The following is a 15704-nucleotide window of genomic DNA, read 5'->3' on the forward strand; positions in this document are numbered from 1 at the left end:
TAGATATTTAAAAGGCTGCTTTATTTCAGTGTGATGATGTAAAGTTTAGAGGAAGCAATAGACGCAGATGTTATGGAAGCAGTAAACATCTCTAACCAAAAAGTTGTAATCAGGGCAATTTTTACATCAACTGGTTATCTAACTGATTTCAAATATTGTTGAGCCTCCACTAGGAAGTGATTATCGCAGAGGTTGCCAAAGTATTATAGGGCACATATTGCTAGAAAGACCAGTTTCACCAGCATTAATAAATTTGTTCTGGGGATAACTTTTTATTACTAATGACTGATGAATTTATCTGCATTTTGTTGAGCTACTTCTATAATGGTGGAAGCTTTTTCACCTGAAATTTTAACTGCTTTATGGCACAGCAGTTTTAAATTAACTGGCCTGTCAAACTTGTGTTATTTTTTATTATTATTTTATTTCCTCGATTATTGTGATATGAGCTATTTATTAGCATTGAACTTATCAATGAAATGCTTTTGCTGTGATACTCTTTCACCCACTCAATTCTTACTTTTTGCATTTTTCAGAATGAAGTAAATAATACTGATAATTCAATTTTGTTTGTAGGCAGGGTGGCAAGGGGACACAGCATTCATGGGGTGTCATATGTTACACAATTTTAGAATAAAATATTTTCCATTCTTGGGAAGCAGCAGGGGACATGTAATCTTCAGTTGTCCCCAAGTGCTGAAAACCCTAGCTATGAGTCATCCCTGTAGGTACATATGAAACTTTCTTATAGAAGAAAATAGGTTATTGTTAATAGTAATAGTGGTTAATTGTCATGTTGTCATTTGTAGGTTAAAGTGAAAGTAGGTTGGTGAAATCGTTGTTACCTCTTCGAGGAAGAAGTGAGTACAGCATGATAAACATTTCTGTAACAGGGACTATAAAAAATTACCAAAACATTGATTTCAATGATGCCAAAAATAATTATGGTAACCCCAACATAAGAAAGGAATCATAAGTAAATAACTATCTAAGATGATTATTGTAATTTAGATGAAAGGTTAATTTCATATAAAACGTTTTTTATTAAATGCATAAAAGACAGCTAAGCATAACTGAAATTGAACAGGAGGCATAAAATTTTTTGTCTTCCAACTTTGCAGAGATTTTTTTTTTTTTTTTCCCCAAATGACTCCATATAAATCCAGACAGATAAGAATTGAAGGGCTGTCGAACAGTTGCCCTATGCCATTTATTACACTATTTAGCACTGCCTGACAGCTGCTTTTTTGTGTATGACACCCATTTTCAGGGTTAACAAAATTATAGTTGTGGCTGATTGTAAAACATTTAAAGCGGTATCTCGCAATTCATCTGACTTATATGTTTTCCGGGAATCAGTATAAATAAATGCTGTCTTCTGCAATATTTTCCTTTATAATATTTAATAAGTTTTTGCAGATTGATTTAGAACAGCAACTAAAAACATACATTTCATTCTCCTCACAATCCACCGAAAATCCATTGTGGTTGAAGAACATGTTTAATGTTGTTCTTTCTTCTAGTGAAAAGGCTTTCATCTACATCAATAATCTTGACACATCCGCTGAAAGCCAAGCAATTAAAACTATGGCACATACCTCGCCCGTATAACTGTGCCAGATTACAGTTGTATTGCTGTTCATCTTCAGTGGGACTTCACAAAATTCAGCAGTTGTCATCTCCTGACACCAAAAATATATGAACTTTGCGGCGATAAGGAAGGGGGTTTTTGATCTTTCAAACTAATTTTGAGTTCTTAATCCTTTTTTCTCATTACAGGATTCTTTCCTCCAGTGGTATTTCACTGTTAAGTTATTCCTGAAAATTAGTTTCATTTCGTGGTTGTTTGAGCCTGGAAAGCATATAATTTTTGGCTAGAGTAGAGAGAAGGGTAGCCCTTGTATCATCGTGAAGTTGGTTCATTTATCACCAAGTTGTTTCATTTATGATAGCCTGAGTAGTTGAATGTTATAGAAACCCTATTATATTATAATCAATTGCATGGCAGCAGTAAATTCGTAATGGCTTGTGGTGTGTGTTGGTTAGGAAGTCTATTGCTTGTTTCGTGGTTTAGACAGTAAAATGGCCGAATGTGGTAAGATTAATTTGAAGTTTCTGTACGATTTAAAAGAAAGGGGAAAAGAGCATTACTTGACTGGTGTGTGAATGAAGGTTTATTTAGTAGCCATTATTAGGTGTCCTGTTTGTAGGAAGGAAATGCTTATGGTCGAACAGCGGAAATGCGTGCGGTCGACCGTCGTTACGGAGGATATTTTTTACTTTGTGAATTTATGTGGCGATGCCACTATACAGATTCTAGTTCAGATAATTTTAGGAAGTTTTTGGATACTGCTAAGGAATTTTGTTCGACTGAAGAAGTGTTAATTCGTAAGTAAGGTAAGTGGTTATTTCCTTTGTGTAGTGCAAAGATGATTTTCCTTTTTTATGTTATTTCATTATTTGATTTAAAATATAGTTTATTGAGATTATATATTTTTTTGTTGGCTGCTCCTTTGACTAAATCAAGGGAGTGCGCAATGCCATTTTTGTGGAAATCTGGGATTTTTTTTTAAAGTGAAAATAGGTCGATGTGTACATGGATACCGAGTTTGTACACCACTACACAAGCCAAAATAAGAAGTCAAAAGAATTGCACAAACTTAGTATCCATGTACCGCTAAAAATTGCCAAGTATCATCTAGGGGTACCTGTAAATATACTTTTACCTAATTTTCTATCATAAATGATGCCTTTTCTTTAAAAAATTTCTATCACAGACTTTTCATCATTAATGATTTTTTAAATTGTTAGATCCACAGTGTTATAAAAAAATTAATTTAGTGGCATTTTTGAAATATAGAATTATTTAAATTTATGCCATTGCTGCAGTTTTGTAGAGTTCCTATAACAAAATTTTACCAATAATTACTTGCATGCAATCATTCTAAAATCTGCACAAAGATATAAGATCACTTGTACATAGTGGAAAACCTGTGAAAGCAGCAACTGTTTTTATGCCAAAACTTGAAATTTCAGTGATGAAGTCGAAATGTAGTGAATCCTATAATCCTAATCTTGTTTGTGAAACAATAGGTTTGAAACAGCTTTTGGATCACTTGCAAAACTATTTTATGCCAATGTTATAAAGAGTAAATTTTTGTAATATAAAATTATAGTAACAAATACTCATTAAAATTTATATGTTTGTAAATATATATGCGAGTTGATATAATATATATACTGTATTCACTTGCATATTTTTCTCCCAATTTTTTTTAAACAAGGTTCTGAACACTTTTTAGTATTCATGTTATTTATTCTTTCCCTAAAATGTTCATTGAGTTGATACAATGTAGTGTATTTACTTTTATATTTTTCTCCCAAGCTTTTTTTAAACAAGTTTCTGAAAATTTTTTAGTATTCATGTTATTTCCCTTTCCCTACAATGTTCATAAAGTGAGCTTTTTTAAATTTTAAAATATCGCACAAGGTTCTGAAATTTTTTTCAAGTGTTCACATAATTTTAGAGGCACTCCTTGTAGAGAGCTACCCTAACTTTTAAAACTGATCATTTTCGTTAAACAAATTGATGTGTATACTTACACATTACTGCAGCCACCTTAAAAAAAGTCACCAAATTTTCAGAATGTGCCAAATTCTGGCAACTATGCACATAACATTGCTTTAGTTTAACAATATCGCCATTTTCATATGGATTGTTTTTGTTATATTCTGAGTTCTAAAGGTTTTTATGAACAAACCATGTTATTTTTTGTCTTTAAACTGGACTTTAAAATGAGCATTTCTGGACTTATCAACAGTCCTGATAAATTGACTGGAAGCATGAGCAGTCATGGCTTGATGATAAAGAGGTTTTTAGAATTAAGGACTTTTTTAGAAGATGTAGATAACCCTAATGTTTCACTAACGGAAAGATGGAATGATCTTGCAGAATTGGAAACTCTTCTTTCTACACCATATATAGCCACAAAAAAGCTGCAATCTGAAGAATTGACAGGAAGCGAGAATGGAAGAATGGGATGTTTATTCTGTCTGAAATGGAGGGTTTATTGCAGAAAAAATCATTTCTTCAGTGAAGAAAATAGAAACTAGTTTGCTAGATAGTGAGATCTTGCTGGGTTCAATATGAAGATCCAAACCACCAAATTTTCTTGGATGACAAACAAATTAAAAAGGCAAAGAAAGCCACGTATGAACTTTCATTAAGAATGAAATTTTTCTCAGAACAATTGAAGAATTCGAATCAGGCCAGTCAAACCGCAGACATTGCAATTGAGTCTCTATCATCCTCTTCCAGCTTTTTTGTGGCTACGTATGGTGTAGAAAAAAGAGTTTCCAATTCTGCAAGATCATTCCATCTTTCCGTTAGTGAAACATTTGGGTTATCTACATCTTCTGAAAAAGTCCTTAATTCTAAAAACCTCTTTATCATCAAGCCATGACTGCTGATGCTTCCAGTCAATTTATCAGAACTGCTGATAATATATTCTGAGTTCTATGAGATAATATATTCTGAGCTGATTTTATATTCTGAGTTCTAAAGGTTTTTATGAACAAACCATGTTATTTTTTGTCTTTAAACTGGACTTTAAAATGAGCTTTTTTGGACTATCAGCAGTCCTGATAAATTGACTGAAAGCATGAGCAGTCATGGCTTGGTGATAAAGAGGTTTCTAGAATTAAAGACTTTTTTAGAAGATGTAGATAACCCTAATGTTTCACTAACGGAAAGATGGAATGATCTTGCAGAATTGGAAACTCTTCTTTCTACACCATATATAGCCACAAAAAAGCTGCAATCTGAAGAATTGACAGGAGGCGAGAATGGAAGAATGGGATGTTTGTTCTGTCTGAAATAGAGGGTTTATTGCAGAAGGTATCATTTCTTCAGTGAAGAAAATAGAAACTAGCTTGCTAGATAGTGAGATCTTGCTGGGTTCAATATGAAGATCCAAACCACCGAATTTTCTTGGATGACAAACAAATTAAAAAGGCAAAGAAAGCCACGTATGAACTTTCATTAAGAATGAAATTTTTCTCAGAACAATTGGAGAATTCGAATCAGGACAGTCAAACCGCAGACATTGCAATTGAGTCTCTATCATCCTCTTCCAGTGATGAATTAGATTTTGAGAAGTATTTTTGGATAATATTGAAAGGCTAAAGCAAAGCGAAGGAAAATAAAGAACTGAGAGCCTTTAGATATAAAAATGACAAAATACAAACAAGATTTCTACCCGGCCTTTGAGGAAATAGAGAAATATGATTGCACTTGCAAGACACTTCTTTTAGAACTTACAAAAATCTATCCTGAAAAGTTAAAAGAAGTAGCCTTAACAGTAACAACTCTTCCTCCTACTCAAGTTAGTGTGGAAAGACTCTTTTCAGCTCTGAAGTTTATCAAATCAGATCTATAGCCCTCCAACGAAGAACATCTTGCCGAAGCTATACTGTTTCTTAGAAATAACTAATGCCAGTTTTTCCATTTCATAATAAATGCTAATTAATATAAATAATTTGCTATGCCATCAATTTTTTTGTAGCATCTATTATTTATTTTATATTAAAAAATAAGCTGTAACGTGAGGAAAATACATGAGGAAGTCGGAGTCGGTCATTTTCTCTACCGACTCCACAGCCCTGTCAGCAGTATAAGGAACTGTGGTAAAATTTCTGCAGGAAATACAGAATCCTCGTGCCAAATTTCTAAAGGGAACAACAATTTCTAAAGAGATGCATTTAGTAGATAGGAGATATTTCCAAAGTTTGCACATTGGTGAGTCTCTGCAGTTTCAGACTTTTTTTCATTTTTAAGTGAAAACAAATAATTTGTATTTGGGGAGAAGAATAGCACAAAAAAAATTAGAGAGAGATTTGGAAATGACTGTTAATTTTTCTTTTCGTGTGTTGATAATATTTCTTAATGTATGATAGATATTGATAGTTGGAAATCTTGTCATATGAAAAAGTAGTGTGAACCGCAACTTGCACCTGATATGTAACTTTTAACTTTTCATCTCTAAAACGTCACCAAATTACACCAAAGTGGTTGCATTAATATGTAAGTACCTTGATTTGCTCATGGATTTCGGATGCATGGCCTCTGACTAATGAAGCAATAGAAGTGAAGGCTTCACTACTATTGCTTCATCTTCAAGTTGTATCAGATGACACAAACAACAGTTCCAGCAGCTTTAAATGATTTGAAGTCTAGGAAGTAGCAGTGGACAGAAATAAAAATGAGAGAGAGATTCAGAATACAGGGAAATGAAGCTATCTAATTAGATATTTTGATGTTAATCTTACTATATATTCATAATGGAATAGATTTCTTTTAAATAAATAATAATTGTGTTAACTACCAGTAGTTTATCCATAAATACTTGTGTTCTTATTGTAATCGCGTCCTTTGAAATTAAATTATTTGCATATTCTTCCCATCTTGGTTTTCATATGATAAAATTAGTAAGAGAAAAACCAGGGCGTAATGAGTAAATATAGTATTTGGAGCTGTAAAATTGACTAGTAGTTTAAATTTTTATCTAACTCAATTATATTTTTTATTTTAGGTTTGAATTGTGAATAAATTTCATTTATTCACCTAAAAAATGGTGGGCAAGATTACTTGCCATTTAATGTACTGGTTTGTAAGAATATACACATGAATGATAGAAGTACTGGCAGCAAGTGCCTTGCTGATTCATCAATGTGGTAAAAATGAAAAGGTCATTTTGACATGAACTCTATAACGCAGTGTATACTTTCTTTTCTTCTTCTCTCTCTCTTTTTTTTTTTTTTTTTTTTTTATTCTTCCCAAGAAGTTTTCTTTGAACTGATGTTATATGCTGTTTTGTTATCAGTGCAGGTTATATCAGAAAAGCTGCACTTATTTACAACTTTCTGGTATTTAATTGAGATGTAAATAAAGTTATGTGTTTTATTATTGTGTTGTTGATCATTTAAGTGAATTTCGAAAATTTCCTGTATTTCTTATAAATAAAAGGCAACAGAAGAAGTTACAAGTTTTGGTTACAAGTTTCCTCTGTTGCTAGTAATTTTCAATCTTCTTCTTTTTTTTTTTTTTAATATATATATATATATATATTATTATTATTATTATATATGAATTATAATTTTGGTTCATCTGAAGGAGAGGTTTTTAAAAAATTAATTTTTCCACACCTACAGCTTGCAATATGTAATGAAATACAACATATCTGGCATAAAATCACTCCCTCTTTTTGTTGTTGTTTTAAATTAAAACCAGTAATGTTATTCAAGTTAAAAATTATCTCGTGTTTTTTTTTGGGGGGGAGGGGCTATTTCTGTTGAAATACAAAATTATTTTAACGTACCAAATGTTTTAATTATGGAAAATATTCTGTTGTATGAAACATTAAATGTTTCCAGTTTATTTTGGTGCATGTTTATGATAAATTCTTGCTTCTAACTCAGTTTTGAATAAGAACTTACTGAAGTCACTATAAATAATAAATTTTTTAAATTTTAAATGTTCATCTGCCAAAAATATATTTAAAATGCTTTAAAATACAATATTTTAAAGGATTAATTCTTAGATACAACATTTCAGAATTCTAACAATTATTTTATTGGTACTTTTCTGTTATGCACCTGACATGCATTTTGGCAGGTTTTTTTAATTATAAACAATTTTTAGTTATAAGAATAGTTAATAGATGGCCACATATATTTATTTCGTGTGTAGCATTTGCATAGCAATGTTACATTATTATAGTAGCATTTATTATTGCAAATAATTTATTTCATTCTCAATTACTAAAAAATAAGTCATTTTTACACTAATCTAAAAATTACTACTCAGAAGCTCAAATTTTATTTTAAATCGAATATCAATTTGGTTTCTGTGAATTGGTTTCCAAATGGGCTATTATTAGTTCTTGGCATATGTGTGGCTCTCTTTCACAGGTGCCTAAATGCATGGCAGGTGCATAACGGAAAAATACCCTTTTATTATACAATTGCAATAATGAAAAGGTAAATTAATTATAAAATAAACGGTTTTATTGTAAAATTACTAATATGCAAATATGTTTTTTGTGTCACTTATGTTATTTAATATTTTATTATTAAAGTAGCTACAGTAAGAAATTATTTATTTTGCACTTTCACTGGAGCTATTTATCATTTGTTCAAGTAAATGATTTTTAACTGTGTTAATATTTCTGTAGTAACGAGTTATTTTGATTTTTGCTCATAGTTTATGTTTGTATTGGCTGTTAATTGCGATTGTTTAAGAAAGAGCCAAATGATTTTAGTTTAAGCTACAAATGCAGGATGTGCTCATCTGTCAAATGCGTCAAGTAATGTTACTGTAATGTATTCATTGCAGTAACATTACTGACTATATATACCAGATTACTGTAATGAATTTTTGAATTGAAAAGTGCCCTAAAGTTTTTCTTGTAATGATTGTAAATACATTGGTTTTTAATAATAATGTTGTTAGCAGGTTTGGTAAGTTTTTTCCCTTTAAAATCTTGGAGATATAATTCATTTGTCTGTTTAAAGTTACATTTAGAGTTTCTGTAGTGGTTAAGTGAAGGAAAGAAAAATTAGCATGTGTACGATAAATCTTTGTTAAATTGAGGAAGATTTGATATTTTTCCGAGACTCAAGTTCATGTCCTTAATTATCATTTGTATCAAGCTGTGTTCCAAGCTGTTCTGGAATGTCAAAACTGTTAGAAAGTACATTAACCAGGAGTTCAGCAGTGAAACAGGTTCTGGCTACCTGGCATACATACTTTTAGTTCCATCAGCAGATAATATTGTGGCTTTTTTTTTTTTTTTTTTTTTAAATGCACTTTTTATTTGATTACATTTTTACAACTGCCCAAATTTGTCTAATCCAGGATAACCGCTTATATGATAGTTGCCATTAAGTGGAGGCATATAAAAACTGTTGTTTGGGAAAGTCATATTATTTCTGTAAAATGTTTTGCCTGGAAAGTACTGGTTAGGATCTGTACCTAGCAGTCTCAACCATGGGGGTATAATAACAGACTTCACAGAAAGCCTGAGGGTCCTCGGGACAGAGTAAGGCTCGGCAGGGACCATATGGGTACTGCCTTGTCTGCCCTTGCTCTGTGGGGTCACCACATGGTAGATTGATTTTGTGTGGGGTGGTGCTAATCTGAAAGGCCAATAGCCAGGGCGGAGCTGTCTTGCACTACGAGTTGCATGCATAAGTCACAAAATATAATATTATGTTAATTATATTGCTTTTTTTAAGTTAAACGTAGTATACATATTGCATGTATTGAACTAAAGTAGTAGTACAGTATAAAGTCCAGCCTCGTCAAGACTTTGCCAACTCTGGATTTGGGATTTTTCTGGATATTAGATTGTTTGTTTAAATTTGGTAAGATGACATTTAGAAATTATAAAATTAAAAATATGAAATAGTGGTTTATGAAATAATGAAGCATTTATGACCTTAAGAGAATCAGAATTTACAAAAAGAAGAAAGCGTGATATTTATTTGTGTGCTTTATTAAACATTCCTTTCGGTTGTTTAAATTGCTTCGTTCTTTTTACTAATACTTCTATATTATATAGATAGATATAATTTCTTGCTCAGTTATAAAGTTCCATTATTCAATTCCTGCAATTTCTGTGTTGAGAATTTCCATTAAATTGTCAATGAAATATTTTTAAACCTATATCATCTTCATTTATTACCACTTGTCCATCTTTCTTCTTAAATTCCATCATTTGAAAATTTTTCTTTTTGTTTGCCATGTCCGAAAACCTTCAAATTCATGGCTAAGTTCATCATTAGCATCTATCCATACATACATGCATGCATATATACATTTCTGAATCTGGTTCCAGTAACAGAAGATTACCAATAATTTTTATAGTGTTTGTAACCACTCAGAATTACAGATATTTAAAAATCAGAAGTTTTATTTTGAATATATAATTGCTTAGAAATATTTTTAAAAACAAAGTGAGATTACTTTAATGGTTAAATGTTAATTTTAATGGTTAAAAACTTTAATGGTTTTTTGGTTAATAAAATAGGTTATAATTTAGTTTATTAAATTAATTTTGGTTAGAGCGTTAACATTTTTCAAAAAAGTGTTTTTAATTTATTTGTTAATCTACAGAATTACACGGCAACAAGTTCTCCTTTACAATCATAAACCAGGGGTTCTCAATCGGTGTACACGTACCACTGGTGGTATGCAAAGAAGCAAAGTATTAACTATTAAATTCAAAAATTAAAACCCCAACATTCTGATTGTGTTTTTTCTCTAACACTCGTAAATTTATGTGATCTGAGTTTTGTTCAAGAGTGGTGGTGGGAGTAGTACTTTGTAGTGGTGGTACTAAAGGTTTTCAATTTTTGTTTAGAGGATAGAATAAATTCCTGTATTGAACATTAGTCAAAAGCTTGAGAACTGCTGTCATAAACCATTAATATTAATGTTATACCCTGCACTAAGTAAAAGAAATAGTCCGTAGCTACATTTCTTCTGGTGTTATAAAAAGGCTCAATCAGCTGATAAATGGCATACTCCCCAACAATCTCCTTAACTGATCTGCTTTCATCTTTTCTTAAATAAGGATATCCAATTACAAAGTATTTCATTTTTACATCAGCTAGAAACCAAAACTGTATGCCAAATTTTTCAGGTTTTACAGCATGTACTGAATAAATTGGCATCTTCCCTTCATAGAAACAATTGTTGATTACTAGTAATATTAATATCTGCTTTCTAACACCATAAACAATTATTAATAAAGTTATTCCATACCTTTGAAGCAAGATTAAGTGGATCAGTTTGTTATCTAGTTGAATTCAACTCAAAGTGTAAATATTTCATTATTTCCAAGAATCTATCCCTGGGCATTGTTTCATTGGGTCCCAGGACTAGGACAATAACCTCAAAATAGTAAGCCCTTTGGCAGCCAAAGCACCATAAGCATTTAATAAAGCAATAAATGTGTCTAGCTCATCAAATGACCTTGCCTTCAGTGCATTTCATTGATAAGAGTCTCCATGTGCTGTTTGTGTTCATATCAGTTACTTTTCTCTAAGCAAAAGTAGTTAGCCCACCTGCTTTGTGGAAAGCATTTTGAAGAGGAAGTCTTCTAAGTGAATTTTCTGAAATAATTTCCTTTTTCTGTATTCAACCATCATTTATTGTTTCTTTTTTTTTTTTTTTTTTTTTTCTCTCTCTCTCTTTTTTTTTTTTTTTTTTTTTTATTTTCTTCATTTTCAAAACATCAAATTTGCTTTCTTTGTCATCTTGTACCACTCATTTCCTTTTCCTTGACTACATTTTTGTTTAAGGTTAAATCCTTAAATTGTACAACTACCTTTTGTTAGAATTTTATTTTTGGAAATGATGTAGGAATGCCTTGTTCTTCCTAAAGAGCAGTGGTGAATTATTATGTCATTTTCCTTTTGAAGGAATAACAGAATCGTCATTTTTTGGAACAGATTCACTTTTAGTAGTTGGAATAATCCAGTTGTCATCAGATGAAATAGAATAAATTCCTGTATTGAATTCTTAATAGGAAAATTGTCATTAGATTACTCTTGTAAAACTTTTACCAAGTCTTCTGATAAATATTTTCTTCTAATGGTTCTACCTGCAAGAAGATCAATAGATGGATAAAAAAAAAGTGGGCTGCAGCCTCAAACATCTGGTGCAAATAAATAAATAAATAATAAAGCCCATAGAAATGCGGTCAAGATGCTGCTACACCATGCTGAGTTAGCGTTTTACTAAACAGGGTAGAAAAAATCAAAATGATTGCTAACTGTATCCAGGTATATAGAGTTACATATTAAAAAATAATCATTTTAACACACAGGCCAAATAAATCATTTTTCCTTGGTATACATTTAGGAAAAGTAAAAGAATATTAAAATATTAAAAAATATATGAGCAGTTTAATTTCAGTTGTGGTGAAAATAACTGCTTCTGTAATTCTAGTGTTTTGTCTGGGACATGAGTTTTTCTTCTCAATGGTTACTGCTCTGCTCCTAGTGGGCCTGACTTGATAGAATGTGATAATTTCCAGTTTTTGTAGGCTGCACCATGATGCATTTGTTCAGTTGGAATACTGTAGTTGTGAGATTTTTACAGAACTAGTTGTTTTTTTTTTTTTTTTTTTTTTTTTTTTTTTACAATTGATAGGTGGCAGTTGACTTGTGCTTTTTTTTTTTTGAGGAGCAAATTGATAAATTTGTAAATTAATGGAAGATTAATATCATTAGTTGATTGAGTTTTATTCCAAAAGGATTATCAGTTGACTGTTAGCTGACCATCTTTGAATAGCTTAAACTAGTTGTATTTAAACTTTATGGCAGTGTCACCCCATAAAGATGCAAACGACCCCAAAAGAACTATTTCACAATTCCAATTTCAGATACTGTCAATTCGGAATTTTTAGGATTTTTATCCACATTGTGATTCTACATCCAACTATAAATTTTCACGAGCTCAAACCTATAGGCTATAGGTCAAGACCTGCAGTTTAAATACCATTCATAACACTGTATGATCTACAACTGATGAGCGTAGTTTATTATACTGTACAAAGTCCGTAATCTGAACTTTCTGGATTAGGGGTTTTTCCGGATTATAGATCATCAATTTAAATCTGGTAAGATGGCATGCATAAATTATACAATTAAAAATATGAAATCGTAATTTATGAAATAAAGAACAATTATGATCTAAAGGGTATCAAAATTTACAAAAAAAAGCGTAATATTTATTTGTTTACTTTATTAAACATTTCTTTCAATGTAAGTTGTTTAAGATGCTTCCACAAAAAATTCAAAAAGTTCCTTTTTCTTGTGTCATATATAGTGGACTTTCCAATGCCATACTTCTCGCATAATTTTGAGGTGGATAGGCCTTTATCCATTTTTTTGCAGCAATTCCACTTTTTGTTTAATGGACATTGAAACATGCTTTCGCTTTGTAGATCCTTTGGCAGCTCCAGAATTATGTACGTCCTGAAAAATATGATAGAAATTTATTGTTTATTAATTTCTTCCATTAAAAAACATGCACAGTTAATGACTAGATAAAGATATGCAGGCTGTTGACTAATCACAATTGAAAGGTGCTTTCAGTGAGATTTCTTCCGAAGGCCACAGCTTTTACTCAGTATAAAATTATGTTGAAAATTTCTTGAAGAGGCAATGGACAGCTGAAACTTGAAAAAAATTTATTGATTTAATATTTGTTTTAGTTATTAGCATTTCTATGGAAACATTTTAAATTGATCCCATATATGTACAATGGGTACATACGTACTCTTATAACCATCTTGATAGAAATAGCCAAATTTTCGGAAAGTGCGAAACTGGCAACCTTGTGCATACCCATTCTTCTTCTGATAACCATGCTCATAATAAACATTTCAGTCAAGGAACGTTTTAAAATATGTGCTTATGGAATTCGTGAGCAGGCGGTAATACAGGATTTTGCTGAAATTTTGTAAAGCGAACAGCCAGGAAATGCATTTTCTAGGTAGTCGCTGTTGCCGAAGATTATACAAAGCCGAATCTCCACAATTCTCTGATGTGTTTTAAAGTGAAAACAGATCACTGTGTACTTCGGGAGAACAATAACCGGGGGGGGGGACAAGGGAATTGCAGAAAGATTCGAAGAAGTATGTAAGTGTTTTATTTTTTTAATGTATGTCGTTATTTAATAACTCACATTTGTATTTTAAATTGCTAAAATATGTTTTCTTTTCCTATGTTGATATTGTTTTCCAAACTTATTATAAACATTGATAGTTTGGGAATCTTTTTAAAAGAGAAGGCGTGAAAACCAAAGTAATCCTAAGTAACTTTTGCATTTTTATCCGTAAAAAATCGCCAAGTTGGTTGCCATAGTACTTGAGTATCATAAGATGCTATCTATAAATGTATTTAATCTAAATTAATGCATAAGCATAATTTATAATTAAGTAGAAAGTTTTTTTCATTTCAAGATCTGTTAAGCTAAAAGTTTACTAATGATTTGCTTTTTAAACAAAGGAAATAAGAAACACTACCAATGTCTCATCTTCAGATGTTAGGTAAAGTTTTAAAAAGTTGCAAGAACATTAAAGGTTAAGGGAGTATGCACTAATTTTTTTATTTATGATAACTATCGAAATACTTGAAATGATGAATCCATTTATATAATATTAATAGATAATTTTGTCAATAAAAAAATTGTGTGCATATAAATGTGTTTATACATTTTAAGTTGTTGAAGGAAATTTAATTTTGTTTAATGTAAATTTTAAAATGTTTCGAATGATTTTATAACAAGCATTTCTTTTGTTTTATTATGAAAGTGTAAAGGGCTATATTAGTTTACTATTGTAAATATTTATCAGTGTATAAAGGTTCTGTTTTAGTTAGCTTTTCTCTGTCATAGTTTAAATAATTACTTAATTGTAATTTTAGATTTTTATTTCAAATGTATCTTAAAATATGATTCATGTATTGATGAATAAAAAATATTCTAAATATTTTGACTGAGCAAATTTTTTTGTGATTTCATTGTATTTATTCTAATTTTAAAGGCATCTTCATGTACAAAATTTTATAAATTTAAAAAAAAAAGGATATAAAAGGCAGTCTGAGTATGGTCTTAGGCTTTGACGTGCCTTTTTATGACATAATATTGGCTGCGCCTCTTTCTAAAGACTAGTTATGGTGTAATATGTGGAAAGTTTGAATTATATTTTAACTGAATCGAAATGTTAGGTGTATAATATTACTGAGCGAGATTTATTTTATAATAAATTTACCTTTGTGTGCAACTTTTAACATTTAATGCAACGAGTTACCTCCAAAAAATGTGTTTACAGTACGAAGTCCGTAATCCGGACTCGTCGGGACTTCGGCGATTCAGGATTAGGGGTTTTTCCGGATTATAGATCATCAATTTAAATCTGGTAAGATGTTTGTGGCTTTGAGGTCTGGATTATAGATAATGTTAGTTAAAATAAATATAAACCTTACATTTACCGCTGCCAGAATTTGGTAAACTTGGAAGCAGGTCCTAGAAATGACCTGTTGAAAAAGTTTCCACATTCTGATCTAAAACTCAAGAGCCCCGTTTACATAAAACAAACTGTTTCCTCAAAAATTACAATAATTTCTTTAGATGCATAAAATTATCATATCTTCTTACAGGATCCTTTCTGGTCTTCAGCAATCAATCTTTTCTCTTCCCTCCAGCATCTGGAAGGAATAAGTATCAGTATCGTCTAAATACACTCATGTCCATAAATTAAGGATAATTCGGAGTCACGCGGAAATCGAACTCTAAAGTAAATATATCACCTGTAAAATCACTACACACATCTTCAAGAATCATATGCAAATTTTAGGAAGTAACCACATGACACCGATGGTACGTCACAATAACGAGAGTGTAAGAGAGTGATATATAAGGAATACAGGCAAAGAAGTAAAATTGTTCGCAAGCGCTTTATAAGCATTTCAGTGCAATAACCGAATAGTTATGACACAATGGGCGCATTTGGATGATTTTTTACGTGGTAGAATTATCGGCCGTCTGGAATGTGGGTGTACCCAACTGGAAGTATCAGACGAACTTGGAACTGCCCAGAGTATCATCTCCAGGCTTTGGCAACGATTTCATT

At 31.2% G+C, this 15704-nt stretch overlaps 1 protein-coding gene across 1 annotated transcript in view; it reads left to right on the forward strand.

Moving 5' to 3' along the window:
* Window positions 1-14561, forward strand: part of Bx42 (Puff-specific protein Bx42) — a 48433-nt gene extending 33872 nt beyond the window's left edge. The window contains exon 2 of the mRNA XM_085823180.1: window positions 6591-14561. The gene's annotated coding sequence lies outside the window, so the exon portion shown is untranslated. The remainder of the gene's footprint in view (window positions 1-6590) is intronic.
* Window positions 14562-15704: the final 1143 nt, after the last annotated feature.

The sequence above is a fragment of the Stegodyphus dumicola genome, chromosome 9, assembly GCF_044657685.1.
Source record: "Stegodyphus dumicola isolate Sdum_Otavi_A_Nest chromosome 9, ASM4465768v1".
Classification (NCBI taxonomy): domain Eukaryota; kingdom Metazoa; phylum Arthropoda; class Arachnida; order Araneae; family Eresidae; genus Stegodyphus; species Stegodyphus dumicola.